Below are 16,403 nucleotides of genomic sequence, written 5' to 3' on the forward strand. Positions count from 1 at the left end.
TATTTTGAATACATTTGCAAAAATTTATAAAAACCTGTTTTCGCTTTGTCATGAGGTAGTGTGTAGATTGATGAGGATTTTTTCTAAATCCCTTTTAGAATAAGGCTATAACGTAACAAAATGTGGAAAAAGTCAAGGGGTCTGAATACTTTCCAAATGCACTGTATAGGTAGGGATAAAGTGACTAGCTAATGGGATAGATAATAAACAGTAACAGCAGAGTGTGTGATGAGGCAAAATAGTTAGTGCAAAAAGGGTCTTATAGCTTAGGGGTAGAAGCGGTTTAGGGTCATGTTGGTTTCAGACTTGGTGTTTGATACCGCTTGCCGTACGTTAGCAGAGAGGACAGTCTATAACTTGGGTGGCTGGAGTCTTTGACCATTTTTAGGTCCTTCCTCTGACACCGCAGGGTATAGAGGTCCTGGATGGCAGGGAGCTCGGTCCCAGTGATGTACTGGGCCGTACATACTATCCTCTGTAGCGCCTTGCGGTCGGATGCCAAGCAGATGCCATACCAAGCGGTGATGCAGCAAGTCAAGATGCTCTCAATGGTGCAGCTGTATAACTTTTTTAGGAGCTGAGGGCCCGTGCCAAATCTTTTCAGCCTCCTGCGGGGGAAGAGGAGTTGTGTGGACCATGATAGTTTGTTAGTGATGTGGACACCAAGGAACCTGAAGCTCTCGACCTGCTCCACTACAGCCCCATCGGTGTGGATGAAAACTTAATGATGGTGTTGGAGTCATGGGTAAACAGGGAGTACAGGAGGGGACTAAGCACGCACCCCTGAGGGGTCCTCGTTTTGAGAGTCATCGTGGCAGATATGTTGTTACCTAGCCTCACCACTTAGGGGTGGCCCATCAGGAAGTCCAGGATCCAGTTGCAGAGGGAGGTGTTTATAATCCAAGGGTCTTTGGCTTAGTGATGAGCTTGGAGGGCTCAATAGTCTTGAACACTGAGTTGTAGTCAATAAACAGCATTCTCACATAGGTGTTCCTTCTGTACAGGTGGGAAAGGGCAGTGTGGAGAGCAATAGATATTGTGCCATCTGTTGATCTGTTGGGGCAGTATGTGAATTGGAGTGTGTCCAGGGTGTCTGGGATGATGGTATTGATAAGCAGTTCATGGCTGCAGATGTGAAAGATTACCTTGGCGTTCTTGAGCACAGGGACTATGGTGGCCTGCTTGAAATATGTAGGTATTACAGACTGGGTCAGGGAGAGGTTGAAAATGTCAGTGAAGACACTTGCCAACTAGTCTGCGCATGTTCTGAGTACTCGTCCTACTAATCCGTTTGGCCCCGCGTCATTGTGAATGTTAACCTTTTTAAAGGTATTACCCACATCGGGTTACGGAGAGTGTGGTCACACAGTCGTCCGAAACAGCTGCTGCTCTTATGCATAGTTCAGTGTTGCTAGACTCAATGCGCGCATAGAAGGTTTTTAGCTCATCTGGTGGGCTCACGTCACTGGACAGCTTGCGGCTGGGTTTCCCTTTGTAATCTATGATAGTTTGCAAGCCCTGCCACATTGACGAGTGTCAGAGCCGGTGTAGTAGTATTCGATCTTGGTCTTGTTTTGATGCATTGCCTGTTTGATGGTTCATCGGAGAGCATAGCAGTATTTCTTATAAGCACCTGGATTAGTGTTCTGCTCCTTGAAAGCGGCAGCTCTAGCTTTTAGCTCAGTGCGGATGTTGCCTGTAATCCATGGCTTCTGGTTCAGATATGTACTTACAGTCACTATAGGGATAACTTCATCGATGCACTTATTAATGAAGCCAGTCAGTTGACTGATGTGCCGTCGGATGAATCCCGGAACATATTCCAGTCTGTGCTAGCAAAACAGTCATATAGCTTAGCATCCGCTTCATCAGACCACTTCCTTATTGAGAGCAGCAATGGTACTTCCTGTTTGAGTTTATGCGTGTAGGCAGGAATCAGGAAGATAGAGTTATGGTCAGATTTGCCAAATGGAGGGTGAGGGAGAGCTTTGTATGCACCTCTGTATGTTGAATAAAGGTGATCTAAAGTTTTTTTGCCTCTAGTTGCACAGGTGACATGCTTATAGAAATGCGATAAATCTGATTTCAGTTTTCCTGCATTAAAGTCACCGGCCACTAGGGGCGCCGTCCTCTGGTTGAGAATTTTCTTGTTTGATTATGGTCCTATGCAGCTCGTTGAGTGCAGTCTTAGTGCCAGCATCGGTTTGTGATGGTAAAAAGACTGCTATGAAAAATATAAATGAAAACTCTCTTGGTAAATAGTATGGTCTACAGCTTATCATGAGGTATTCTAACTCTGACGAGCAGAACCTCCTTAATATTAGAGATTGAGCAAAATATGTTCTTGACAAAGAGAACCCACGCCCTCTGAGCTTCCCTGACTCAGCCATATTGTCCTGCTTATGTATAGTAAAACCAGATAGATGTATGTCTTCGTTCAGCCACGACTCGGAGAAACGTAGGTTTTTGCAGTTCTTCAGATCACGTTGATAGGATCATCTCGAATGGAGCTCATCCAGTTTATTCTCCAGTGATTGAACATTTGCCAATAGAAAAGGAAGGTAGAGGCGATTTATCCACTCTCCGACGTAGTCCAATCAGGTATCCCGGACGTCGGCCTATATAGAGCCTTCTCCTCCGGGAATTTGGGTCTGATCCTCAATGATCAATATGTCTTTAGTCTCTGACTCATTGAAGTATTAGTCCTAGGTCCAAATCAATGTTAGTGATACAGTTGAAGTCGGAAGTTTACATAGACTTTAGACGTTAGAGTCATTAAAACTCATTTTTCAACCACTCCACAAATTTCTTAACAAACTATAGTTTTGGCAAGTCGGTTAGGACATCTACTTTGTGCATGACACAAGTCATTTTTCCAACAATTGTTTACAGACAGATTATTTCACTTATAATTCACTGTATCACAATTCCAGTGGGTCAGACGTTTACATAAACTAAGTTGACTGTGGCTTTAATATGGCTAGGCATCCCGCTAGCGGCACACCTCGATAACATCCGGTGAAATTGCAGAGCGAGAAATTCAAATGACAGAAATATAAATATTTAACATTCATGAAAATACAAGTGTTATACATCAAAATAAAGCTTAACTTCTTGTTAATTCAGCTGCTGTGTCAGATTTCAAAAAGGCTTTACGGCAAAAGCACACCATGCGATTATCTGAGGACAGCGCCCCGCAAGCAAAAGCATGAAAAACATATTTCAGCCAGGCAGGTGCGCCACGAATGTCAGAAATAGCTACATAATAAATGCCTTACCTTTGACGATCTTCTTCTGTTGGCACTGCAAAAGGTCACAGATACATCACAAATGGTCCTTTTGTTTGATAATATCCTCCTTTATATCCCCAGAAACTCAGTTTAGCTGGCGCGCTTCAGTCAATAATCCACCGGTTTCCCTCCATCAAAATGCATACAAAATGAATCCCAAACGTTACTAATAAACTTCTCCAAACAAGTCAAACAGCGTTTATAATCAATCCTCAGTTACCCTAATACATAAATAAACAATACAATTTAAGACGGAGAATCATTATTGTCTTTACCGGAGATAAACAACAAAGAACGCGTTCTCATCCACGGGCATGAAAACTCTACAGGCAAAATATGAGTCACTTAGAAAAACTACAATTTCAAGCAAAATTTTCCAAAAACAAGCCTGAAACCCTTTCTAAAGACTGTTGACATCTAGTGGAAGCCCTAGGAACTGCAATCTGGGAGGATTTCCCTTCATAATAGACATGACAGCCATTGAAAACAGTGGTAGGCTGAATTCATTTTTGGGGGGATGGTTTGTCCTCGGGGTTTCGCCTGCCATAAAAGTTCTGTTATACTCACAGACATTATTTTTAACCGTTTTAGAAACTTTAGAGTGTTTTCTATCCAAATCTAGCTTCTGGGCCTAGCTTCTGGGCCTGAGTAACAGACAGTTTACTTTGGGCACGCTTTTCATCAGGACGTCAAAATACTGCCCCCTAGCCCAAAGAGGTTTTAACCCTTTCATGCGTGAGTTCCAAATATCTCTAACGGTCGCCCCAGCGTGAGTTTTTTTATGCACGTGATGTTAGAATGTTCTCTCCATTCCAGAATGTGATTGATACGTAACAGTACATTTTATCCGCGCTGCCCTCAAACTAAAGCACGCAGCCTGTTTATATTTATAGGTTGTTTTAACTTCAATTTCAAATGATTTTCAAACAAGTTTTTATTTTCTAAAAACAGTTTGAATTTAGGTGTGTTACGCCTCCTCATTCATTCACATAAAAATAGTCATTTTTACTTTTGCGGATAATTACATTTTTGGGACATTTCTGACACGGACAAAATTCCCCAAGCACTACCCAATTGTTTGTGCAGTTCACGTCTGCAGACATTTGCTCATCTCCCGTCAGAACAGGATCTGCACACGTGTTCACATTTTCTATTCCACATTTCTATTGTAGCGTACTGTATGTATGGAGCATAATATATTTGTGTATATTCTTTATCACCGCGGACACGTGAGGTAACGTTACTCATTTTATAACCTTTATGGTGTTATAGTCAATCGTGCTTACGTAGCCACATTCTTCTATTAGCTCTGTAAAACAATGCTAAATGCGTCAGAGAAGTATTATCTTGTGTTGCATTTTGAAGCTACCATGGCCTTATGACTCTCAAGTGGTGCAGCGGTCGAAGGCACAGCACATCAGTACTAGAGGCGTCACTACAGACTCCCTGGTTCAAATCCAGGCTGCGTTTCCATCAAAGTAAGTGCCTTATTACGTTATAATAGTTATAATAATAGTTTCCGTATGCCGTTTCTGCTGTAGCTGTAGATCATAATATATTCCTTATAACTGCGGACACGTGAGGTAACGTTACACATGTTATAACCTTTATGGTGTTATTGTCAATCATGCTTACCTAGCTACATTATTCTATTAGCTCTGTAAAACGATGCTAGTTGCGTCAGAAAACTATTAGCTTGTGTTGTATTTTGAAGCTACCCTGGCCTTATGACTTCCAAGTGGCGCAGCGGTCTATGGCACTACAGACACCCTGGTTCAAATCCAGGCTGTATCACAACTGGCTGTGATTGGGCGTCCCATATTGCAGCGCACAATTGGCCCAGCGTTGTCCGAGTTTGGCCGGTGTAGGCCATCATTGTAAATACTAATTTGTTCTTAAATTACTTGCCTAGTTAAATAAAAGATATGACCATGGTTTGTTTATTTGGTCTATTCAGCATAGCTCTGTTCTGCCCTGCCTTGCCCCCTTGTGGAGCTCAAAAGTTAATTTCTTACTGTTATAACTCAAATCTGTGATTTTGTCAATGCAATAAACTATTTTTTTTATAGCAGTGTTTATTATGTTACTTCTTTGTAGTATTGTTTTATTGCTATATCCTTATATTGTATTCTAATGAATAATCCTCTTTATTCTGTACTTTCAGAAACCAGAAACATTATTTGTCAATATCATAACTGGAGCTGGACATCTTTGGAGCTGAAGAATGAGGACAGCTTTTGTATGCTAACGTACACTCCTTAACAGTTGTACTGGATGAAAACACAGCAAGAAAACACATATGCCAATATGTAATATTAATCTATTTTATTGCAGTACTGGTAGTTGGTTCAACAACTTGTTTTACTAGAGGACAAAAAACTGAATATGCATAACCCATATTTAATATCCATGCAGTGACTGAACAACAACTGCATTTCCACCCCCATCTCTAAGGCATAGTATCATGGCTGCAACAACACTGAATGGCGCAGAGTGGGAGGTTACGTGGTTGACTGCCGGCACGCGCTACTTGTATCAATAAATCACTATCAGAAAATGTTTTGTGTGGTAATTATTTGTGTATTTACGATTTTATTCACGTTTTCAATTCTAGGTGACAAATCATGCATTCCGATTCTTGCACAGATTGTAATGGGCACATATTATGTGTGTAAAATACCTTTTTGTGAAGGTTGTACTGATTATGATGAGCTAAGCTAATTCCAGCTGTGTATCCATGTTTGTTGACATACAATGCATTCTGGGATTCACGTCTGTTTGACCAAAGATGTTATAACAAAATGAGGTGAGTAAGAGTTCACTAATTTTTTGAGGACTTCCGGAAATTCATGGTGGGATGTGAACGACGGTAGATGACACACCCCTTCAACATGCATACTACAAACAGACCAAACTCATCTCGTCTTCTCTTATTATGTTCGGTTTCTGTGAGGAAAAAATGCATGGCTGCGCGCTGAAACTAATGTCGGATTACTTTCGATTTCTATAAAGTGTTTTACCTAGTTATTTCGATCAATGGTGAGCTCACTCACCCGTGATGTGATTAATTATATACAGTAATTGCTATTAGCTAATTCATATTGTAGTTTACGTCAGCAGAGAGTTAGAAAATATGACTGCTTGTGTTGGGTCAATCTTTCCTCAGCGCTAGGACAAATGTAGCCTACATTTTTCCGGTTAGGATGATTGTGTTATGCTATATCTTCTGTGAATATCTGAACAATCCATCCAAAAATAAACTGCTGACATTCTGGGCATAACTTTGTAAGGACTGTGTTTGTGTAAATAGTTTCTGAAAAAAAGTGTGGCCAGCTCAAACGCTGATTGTTGCGTCATTCGAAACTGCCGTTCTAAACGAGCATTCTAAATGAGTGTTCTAAACACACGGGTGTGATCGTACGCTTCAGGGACCACTGTAGAACGATCACACCCGTGTGATGGTACGTGTGAAAGGGTTAAACAGCTTGGAACATTTCAGAATATCATGTCATGGCTTTAGAAGCTTCTGATTAACATCATTTCAGTCAATTGGAGGTGTCCTGTGGATGTATTTCAAAGCCTACCTTCAAACTCAGTGCCTCTTTGCTTGACATCATGGGAATTTTTTTTTTTTAAATCAGCCAAGACCTCAGAAACAAAAATTGTAGACCACAGGTCTGGTTCATCCATGGGAGCAATGTCCAAACGCCTGAAGGTACCACGTTCATCTGTACAAACAATAACAAGTATAAACACCATGAGACCACGCAGCCGTCATACTGCTCAGGAAGGAGACACGTTCTGTCTCCTAGAGATGAAAATACTTTGGTGCGAAAAGTGCAAATCAATCTCAGAACAACAGCAAATGACCTTGTAAAGATGCTGGAGGAAACAGGTGCAAAAGTATCCATATCCACAGTTAAACGAGTCCTATGTCGACAAAACCTGAAAGTCCGCTCAGCAAGGAAGAAGCCACAGCTCCAAAATCGCCAAAAAATAGCCAGACTACCGTTACGAATCCCTTTTGGCCCGACAGTCTAGGGGGGATGGTAATGAGACCCGTAACATAACTCATGCAAATTATTATTGTGACAAAGTAAAAGTGTGCACGAAATAACCACGACAACAGAAATCTACCGTCAAACTCTAGGTTTATTTATAAACACACGGTAATGGGGGGAGCAGGAAAAGGGGCTGAGCTGGACCCAAGAAAAGAAACAATAAGTATTCAAAAACACCCCTAAGCTAGACTAGCCTACTTTAACAACAGCTAACTAACTAACCAAAAATACAGTGGGTGGTCCGCCCAGTTCTAACTAGTGTATTTAACAAAGTTCACCTACGGGTAGTGTATGCCCATGGGCGACTTGTCTTGGTTTCCCCTTTTCCCACCAGCAAACAAACACAAACACCATAACCAAAAACAATACTCACAGGTGATGACAAAGTGCTATGAGGTGCTTAAACAAAAGAGAGGTTAAGACACAAAGCGAGAGTGAAACACAGAGACCTACAGACATGGCATTTACAGAGAGATTGAGCTAGAGATTGAGCTAGAGATTGCTCTAGAACAAACAAATGATGGGGTTTTTAAACCATGGGGAAGGAACTGTGATAGGGTAGGAAATAGGAGGAGGTGTGTCTTCTGATTGATGATTGATTGTTGACTGATTGGGGAGTGATGGTTTTCACCTGTGAGGGGAGAAGGAGAGAAAAGAAACACACAGGATACACACACACACAGGATAACTGTATCCGTAACACTACGGTTTGCAACACATGGGGACAAAGATCATACTTTTTGGAGAAATGTCCTCTGGTTTGATGAAACAAAAATATAACTGTTTGGCCATAATGACCATTGTTATGTTTGGAGGAAAAACGGGGAGGCTTGCAATCCGAAGAACACCATCCCAACCGTGAAGCACGGGAGTGGCAGCATAATGGTGTGGGGTTGCTTTGCTGCAGGAGGGACTGGTGCACTTCACAAAATAGATGGCTTCATGAGGAAGAAGATTATGTTGATATATTGAAGCAACATCAAGACATCAGTCAACAAGTTAAAGCTTGGCCGCAAATGGGTCTTCCAAATGGACAATGACCCCAAGCATACTTCCAAGGTTGTGGCAAAATGGCTTAAAGACAACCAAGTCAGGGTATTGGAGTGGCCATCACAAAGCCCTGACCTCAATCCCATAGAACATTTGTGGGCAGAACTGAAAAAGTGTGTGCGAGCAAGGAGGCCTACAAACCTGACTCAGTTACACCAGCTCTGTCAGGAGAAATAGGCCAAAATTCACCCAACTTATTGTGGGAAGCTTGTGGAAGGCTACCCGAAACGTTTCACCCAAGTTAAACCATTTAAAGGCAATGCTACCAAATACGAATTGAGTGTATGTAAACTTCTGACCCACTGGGAATGTGATGAAAGAAATAAAAACGGAAAAAAATAATTTCCTCTACTATTATTCTGACATTTCACATTCTTAAAACAAAGTGGTGATCCGAACTGACCTAAGACAGGGGATTTTTACTAGGATAAATTGTTCAGGAATTGTGAAAAACTGAGTTCAAATGGTATATGGCTAAGGTGTATATAAATTTCCGACTTCAAATGTAGCCCTTCTGATGTCTAGAAGCTCTTTTCCGTCATAGGAAGCAATGGCAGAAACATTATGTACAAACAAGCGCAACAAAATACACAATATAGCACAATGGGTCAGAGGCCCCTAAAACGAACACCATTCTCTCCGTCGCCATTAGCAAGGGCCATGTTATTTCTGGAGAGTACCATCTTCAAATGCCAAATCAAGGATTATTCAATTAATCCAATGTTTTTATTGTATAGCCCACGGTCTTCATCACATCAAGCACTGCTTGCATCCCAAATGGCACCCTATTGCCTATGTAGTGCACTACTTTTGACCAGGTCCCATAGGGCTCTGGTCAAAAGTAGCACACTATATAATGGTACGTACAGTACTGTGTCCAGCTTCAGTACATTGTGGTCTCTTATTTGCGGGGCATATTCAGATGTGACCAGGGCCATAGGGCTCTGGTTAAATGTACCGCACTATGTAGGAAATAAGGTACAATTTGGGAAGCAGATAATGTTATGTACAGTACTGTATGTCCAGCATCAGTACAGTGTGGTCTCTTTCACATGGAGGTGGGGCCATATTGACAGGTGATGTTTAGACACCATTGCATGTCATTTTCAAAGCTTTCACCCTTGGAATAATTGTAAGGAAATTTCCCCCCTCCTGCCACCAATGTCTGGGGAGGGGATTGTTAATAAGGGCTATTTAGGGTCTGTTTGGCGTGGGGGGAGGCCTAGAGAGATGTGTGAAATGTCCCACACATCAGCTAGCTGAGTCAGTGGCTTCTATGCCCTGCACCTCCCTCCCTTCACCCAAATGTCACATGGACTCACATCGCCCGAGACATGAGTGGCCCTGGTACTGCTCAGCAAACAAAAAGGGAGAATAGTTACACAAAGCACTGGTCTCTGCTTGTGTAATGGAATTCATACCTCTGTGTATAAACCATAAAGGGTAGAACCTTTTTGAAGGGTCCTTTGATCAGAAACACACTGAAACTAAATGTGGTTCTGTATAGAGCCTTCAGGGGTGCATATGAAGCAAGCATAGAACCTTTATGGATTATATCTAAAACCTTTTTTTCTAAGAGTATACTGTACTCATAAAGTCCTGCCCCAAAGCCCTTGCCGCTATATCACTAAATGCTTTAAAAAAAAATGTTTACAATTAGGAGGGAACAAATTAGAAATTGTATGCATTCAGGCCCAGAAAGGATTAGATGGGTGTGATTTGGTAATATGATCATTTAATCATGTAGCCTGTGATTTAATAAAACACACAATTAGACAATGAATGACTTGATGGCAGTGTTAGTGCCCCAGAAGTAGCAGTCTAACTTTCCAATCGGTTCCAGTGTTTACCCAAACACTAATACAGCAGTCTAATTGTTATGCTTTAATCCCATTGCGAGATGCTTAGGCGCCCAAGTCTGCAGGTGCGGGTGAGAAATTGGCATTTATTTTGAACCAGTAATCACAACAGCAACCTATCTCTGCTGCCTTTGGCTCCTGGCGGAGGGTGTGATGCGCACAGCAGGCTCAAAAAGCTATGCTCTCAGTTCAAATGAGCCGGCTTAGCAAGCATGGCCGCTGAGTCCCTCCGACGACAAAAGCCTGTGTGTAATTAATATGCACGGTGAAATGCTCCCCGCGCGGCCGCTAAAGCGATTGGAATCATGCACATGGAAAATGTAATTGCGGATTCTGCATGGTGGACGTCGCAGTCAAATTGCGTCTGATTGCGCGGGAGGTTCCAAGTGTTTTTTAAATGTCCTTTAAGATTGAGGTGAAGGATTGTTCCTCTAAGATGCATATTAATCTTAAAACTGGACATTTCTCCAACGTAGGCGCTCAGTTGGGGGACCCTATGACCAACAGAGTTCATTTTAATACCAGTGGGCAATTACACTATCAAATGATATCCTGAAATTAAATCATATATACAGTTAATTAATTTAACCACCGCATTTAAAGAAGTAATGCTTCATTCATTCCAAACTTGAGTTTTTTCTAATGTCGCTAAGGATAAGGAAGGTGATACTTGTTTATCTTTGTGTGTGTGTGTGTGTGTGTGTGTGTGTGCGTGCGCGCGCGCGCGTGTGTGTGTGTAGATCATACAAATGATCAGACAAATCCAATGTTCTGACATTTCTCTGTCTTCTTTTGTTTGTTCTACACCCCTAAAGTAGATTGGAGTTGTTTGATTAGAATCAGTATCGCTAGTTCATTGTGATCTGACAAACAATTAAACATATCTCCAAGTCATAAGTTATGATTAGCTCATATAAGACATAGAAAACAAATATCAACCTCTGAAAATGAAATACTTTCCAAAATAGACTATGTATTGTTCTTCCTTGGGGTAAAATATCTAAGTCCTAAGATCAGGTTTGCTCAAAAATAAATGAATGCTGAATGTCTTAAGGGTCTTGGAATATATTAGATTCTCTTGCAATTTGCAGGTAGGCTACATAAAGAATTTGCACAAATACTGATTATTCCTACAAAATTCACCCTTTCCAAATATTGACTTAATTAATGATATATGGCCACTATTGTTTCACATTTTATAATGAATGTACATTACTGTACTGTCACTGAGTCCATTTTGACAAATAGGTAGGCGGATGGATGAAAAAAAATATACACCCATGGCTGCCAAGGGGTCAGATTCTGAATTAATTGAGGGAAATGAATTCAGCCGTAATAGGCACTGACAACAGACCATGGCAATTTTGATGATGATGACTGATGGCTGAAGCCATAGTAAAATTTATGACAAATAACGCTGTTTTTTATTCACTGTCAATTTGGAGTATGTGAGAACATAAACCAAAAAAGTGAAAATCTCCTTAAATGTGTATAATCATGACACAGTTATATATTGGTTATATTGCCCTTTATCTTTACCCTGAAAGGCTATTGTTTAATAAGGCTTTTATTAAAAGATAAGGCTGTTCTTTTCAATGTAGACCCATGTTGTTGATGATGATGCTGGAGCTGTTTAGCGCTTAGCTGATTTCAGGGAGGCACGGCGAGCACCCCTGGGGTGGCGTCATCACCGACTTGTGTCGCAGGGAAGGGGCCCTATCACAGCTCCCCATCATGCCCCTGCAGTCAGTGCTTTTGACAGAGCGGTAAATGCTGATCAGATAGCCGTGTGGAGTCATTGCTTACACGTGTCACAACCACCATCCATGGTCACGTCAGTGCCACGCTGGGTGGCGGAGCGAGTGGAGGGAGCTGGGTGGAGGGAGCACGGGGCCCTGTGGACCTGGCTGGGTCTCTGCTGACATTCACCCAGCATGGGGGCCAGGGTGGCTCAGCCCCAGCTCCAGTACCAGTCCCTGACTCAGTCTCTTCTCCCTGGGCCCCAGAGCCTAATGCTAGCAGCTTGAACACGGGGGGGACGCAGGTGCTGCCATTCTCTGTTACCTTTATTGTACCCACTGGTGTGACAGTCCAAGATCGCCTCTCTTTTGGATACCTTCTCATATACCAACTCCGAGCACAACTCTTTTATACGCGTAATAAGAGGTTTAAAGGTGTTGACTGTTTCTTAGAATAAAAAAAATGGACGTGAGATCATAGAGATTGTAGTTCCTACTCTTCTTGAGCAATTTGCTATATTTTGTCATTGTTACATTCATGTGGACAATAAACCTCTGGTAACTCATTGAGTTGAATATCCTTTATATTCAGAGACAGTAACAGCCGGTGAGAAACAATGTATACACTCTATGTTGGATTAAATCAATGGAATAAGTGTCATTTGTTGGTGTCACACAATGAAAAATGGACGAGGCTGGTTTGTGAAGCAGGACGTCATGTTGGAACGGGTTGATTTATTGGTTCTTTCGGCTGGGCACTAGTATCTTCCCACTCAGGGCATCAGAAACGTACCGAACAAGGCTGGATTCTGTCACACAGGCATGGCAACTAAATAGTTTCACTCACAGGGGTGTCCCTTTGGCTAAGCCATTCTCTACCAGAGAGATACGCTATAATTACTCCTAGAGGATCTTGCAGCCCATATCGTTTGCTTGTGTCTCTCCTTGAGCATAGTCCTCTGTGCCATCTCAAGTAGGAGAGGGTAGCAATATGTCATCGCTGGATGTCAACCACAACATTGGTCACAGCCTCTGCTTTTCTAGTACGTTTTGCAGCGTTATCAGTGTGTTACAAATCAGTTAATGCTCTCCTCTTGAGTTAAAAAAAAAAAAAATAATTCAAACAGTTGCCCCATTGATTGGATAAATCGGATCCTTAAAGAGCAAGACAAACGTTGTTTTGATTTACCCTGGAAATGTCTTTGTCCCAATGGCTAAAACAATAACGTTGAGCCCATGCGGGTTTACAGTTACAATACTTGTGCAGCACACTTACCCGTACGTTAGTATTCCTAAGGGCAAGCTGATGTGTTTTTGATAGCAGTGAGACAGAGGAGGGGATGATCTCTCACAGCAATGGCCACTGTGTCGCTTGGCTCTTAAGATTTCTCAGTGACCTTTCATGCGCTCTAGTGCAGTGTGCTACATTGCTTGACAAGTCTCCTCCAAAGGTGTGATGCAACAATTGGATTTCCTCCTCCATGGATAATCAACTGCTTTGACCCGACAAGTGCATGTGGTGCAGTGCTAGTGTCACTTAAACGAGTGCACACAACTGTTGTCTGTGTCCCAAATGGTAGCCTATTCCCATCATAGTGCACTACTCTGGTCAAAAGTAGTGCACTATGAAGGGAATATGGTGCCATTTGGGATGCATGCATTGTGTTGCCGTGTGTCCTCTCAGTAGAAGAGGGCCTTCACATCCAAACTCTCATGTCGGCCATTAATGGTTATAAGTACTTCATTTAATTTCTATTCTTATTTTATACATTAAAAAAGTAGGGAAAATGTGTATGAATATACAGTATTTACACTAAGAAAAAGTATTTGATTGTCTGCCTGTACTAAATCTCTACGTTACCTGGGTCATTGCAGTTTTGATATCATGCCAAGTCAGATTAAATGGATGTGTACAGCAGTGGAGGCTGGTGACTTGAAGAATTGAGGAGGATGGGTCACCCACGGTATAGGCTCGTAACGCACAGAGATGACAAAGTGTGTTTCGAAAGTCGTCAAAGACAAATTATTTTAACCTGAAACAATTTAATAAAGACATTTATAGTACAATATTATGGGGAACGGGAATGAGAGGGCTACTTACACAGTGTTGGAAAGGGATCACAGCGGTGATTGAATGAGGACATGAGGCATGAGTTGAGGTGTTCAGAGGCTTGACCAGTGCAGGACTGGATTTGACTAGGAAGGCAAAAAACAATAACACAACACACTACACAGTTAGACAAAAGAGCTAAGAATGAGTTAGTCCAAGCAAGGAGTAAAATTATTGACGTGTAATACTGTGATTGTGTATGTGATTGACTCTACATACAGGAATGACAGAAAATGTATAGGGGTACTCACAGTGAAGGGGAAACAGTCAATGTGCCAGTGGATGAGTGGGCACATGAGACGTGGCTTCAGTTCATGTCAGGAGAAAGTTGACAAAGGTAGTGGAGTGGAGCAGTCATCGCCTCTTAATCAGCTGTAAATAAAAATAGCTGATACATTCCATTACAGCAGCGCCATCGTAGGTTTGGACAACAAGTTTCTCTATGAACTTAAACTCAGACATGTCAAAATTCAAGTCCAACAGACTGTGCATCTCGCCCACTTGAGACACCAAAGTATCCCAAGAAACGTTCCTGAATAAAGCCCTGATCATCCACATACCTGACGATAACTGACAACCGCAAGCAGACTGTTGCCACCATAGGTCTCTGAACGGTGGAGCAATTTTTACCCCCTGGAACCTGGAGTTTTTCCTTATATGATAACCTAACTAGGAAAACTCTGGACGCTAAGGTAAGACAGTGATTAATCAGTTGTAAAAAGGTTTTATATGGGCTATTATGGGACCAGTTTTTCCTAAGCAGGTCCCATGATTTTTAAAAACTGCTGAAAAAATCTCCTGAAAAAAACTCCTGGCCCCTGGGGGGGATGAAAACAAGTATATACACTTTGGTTCAAAAGTTTGGGGTCACTTAGACGTTTCCATGTTATTCAAAGAAATGCACATTTTTGGCCCATTAAAACAACATCAAATTGATCAGAAATACAGTGTAGACATTAATGTTGTAAATGACTATTGTAGCTGGAAACGGCAGATTTTTTATGGAATATCTACATAGGCGTACAGAAGCTCATTATCAGCAACCATCACTCCTGTGTTCCAATGGCATGTTGTGTTAGTTAATCCAAGTTGATCATTTTAAAAGGCTAATTGATCATTGGAAAACCCTTTTGCAATTGTTAGCACAGCTGAAAACGGTCGTTCTGATTAAAGAAGCAGTAAAACTGGCCTACTTTAGACTGGAGCATCAGCATTTGTGGGTACGGTTACAGGCTCAAAATGGCCAGAAACAAAGACCTTTCTTCTGTAACTCTTCAGTCTATTCTTGTTCTGAGAAATGAAGGCTATTCCATGTGGGAAATTGCCAAGAAACATAACGCTGTGTACAACTCCCTTCACAGAACAGTGCAAACTGGCTCTAACCAGGATAGAAAGAGGAGTGGGAGTCCACGGTGCACAACTGAGCAAGAGGACAAGTACATTAGTGTCTAATTTGAGAAACAGACGCCTCACAAGTCCTCAACTGGCAGCTTCATTAAATAGTACAAGCAAAACACCAGCTTCAATGTCAACAGTGAAGAGGCGACTGCGGGATGCTGGGCCTTCTAGGCAGAGTTGCAAAGAAAAAGCCATATCTCAGACTGGCCAATAAAAACAAAATATTAAGATGGGCAAAAGAACACAGACACTGGACAGAGGAATGCTGCCTAGAAGGCCAGCATCCCGGAGCATCCCCCACATATATACACATACTAATCAGGGGGAATGGGAACCAGGTGTGCGTAACGAGACAAGACAGTCCGGGGTTGGTGGTAATGATCCAGTTCAGTTGTAATGAACACCATGGGAGACAGAGAGCTGGTTTCAAGCGCAGGGCGCAGCAGGTGTTTATTTGTAAAGGACCACAGGAGGAGGCAGGTAGCTGGGTCCAGGGGCAGGCAGAAGGTCATACACAGGGGGTCCAAAAAGGCAACAATACAGGCAGGGAAAGGCTAATACCGTTTTCCGGGAGATCAGGCAAGAGGTTGATGACAGGAAATCTGATAGGTTAAGTGCAGGCAGGGAATAGGCAAAAGGCATCGTTAGTGAGGCAGCCGCCCCCCACAAACACATAAATATTGTGTGATAATGGCATACAGGTGTGTGAACAGGTGATCAGAATTCAGGTGATTGGGATCTGGAGAGTGAGCTGCGTTCAGGGGATCTATGTATTTGAGAGTGTGAGCTGGAAAGTGAGCTGCGTTCAGGGGATTTACGCGTTTGAGAGTGTGAGTTGGAAGCAGACAATGAGCCTAGAAGGCCGAGCTGGTGAACGGAATGAGCGGAATGAGCAG

General features: G+C 42.1%; 1 long non-coding RNA gene across 1 annotated transcript; it reads left to right on the forward strand.

The window, feature by feature from the left end:
* Positions 1-4,014: 4,014 nt before the first annotated feature.
* Positions 4,015-5,847, forward strand: LOC135563397 (uncharacterized). Its single transcript, XR_010460316.1, has 2 exons — positions 4,015-4,768; positions 5,455-5,847. It is a non-coding gene; the product is annotated as an uncharacterized LOC135563397 (long non-coding RNA).
* Positions 5,848-16,403: the final 10,556 nt, after the last annotated feature.

This window comes from Oncorhynchus nerka, linkage group LG3 (genome assembly GCF_034236695.1).
Source record: "Oncorhynchus nerka isolate Pitt River linkage group LG3, Oner_Uvic_2.0, whole genome shotgun sequence".
In the NCBI taxonomy this organism is placed as follows: domain Eukaryota; kingdom Metazoa; phylum Chordata; class Actinopteri; order Salmoniformes; family Salmonidae; genus Oncorhynchus; species Oncorhynchus nerka.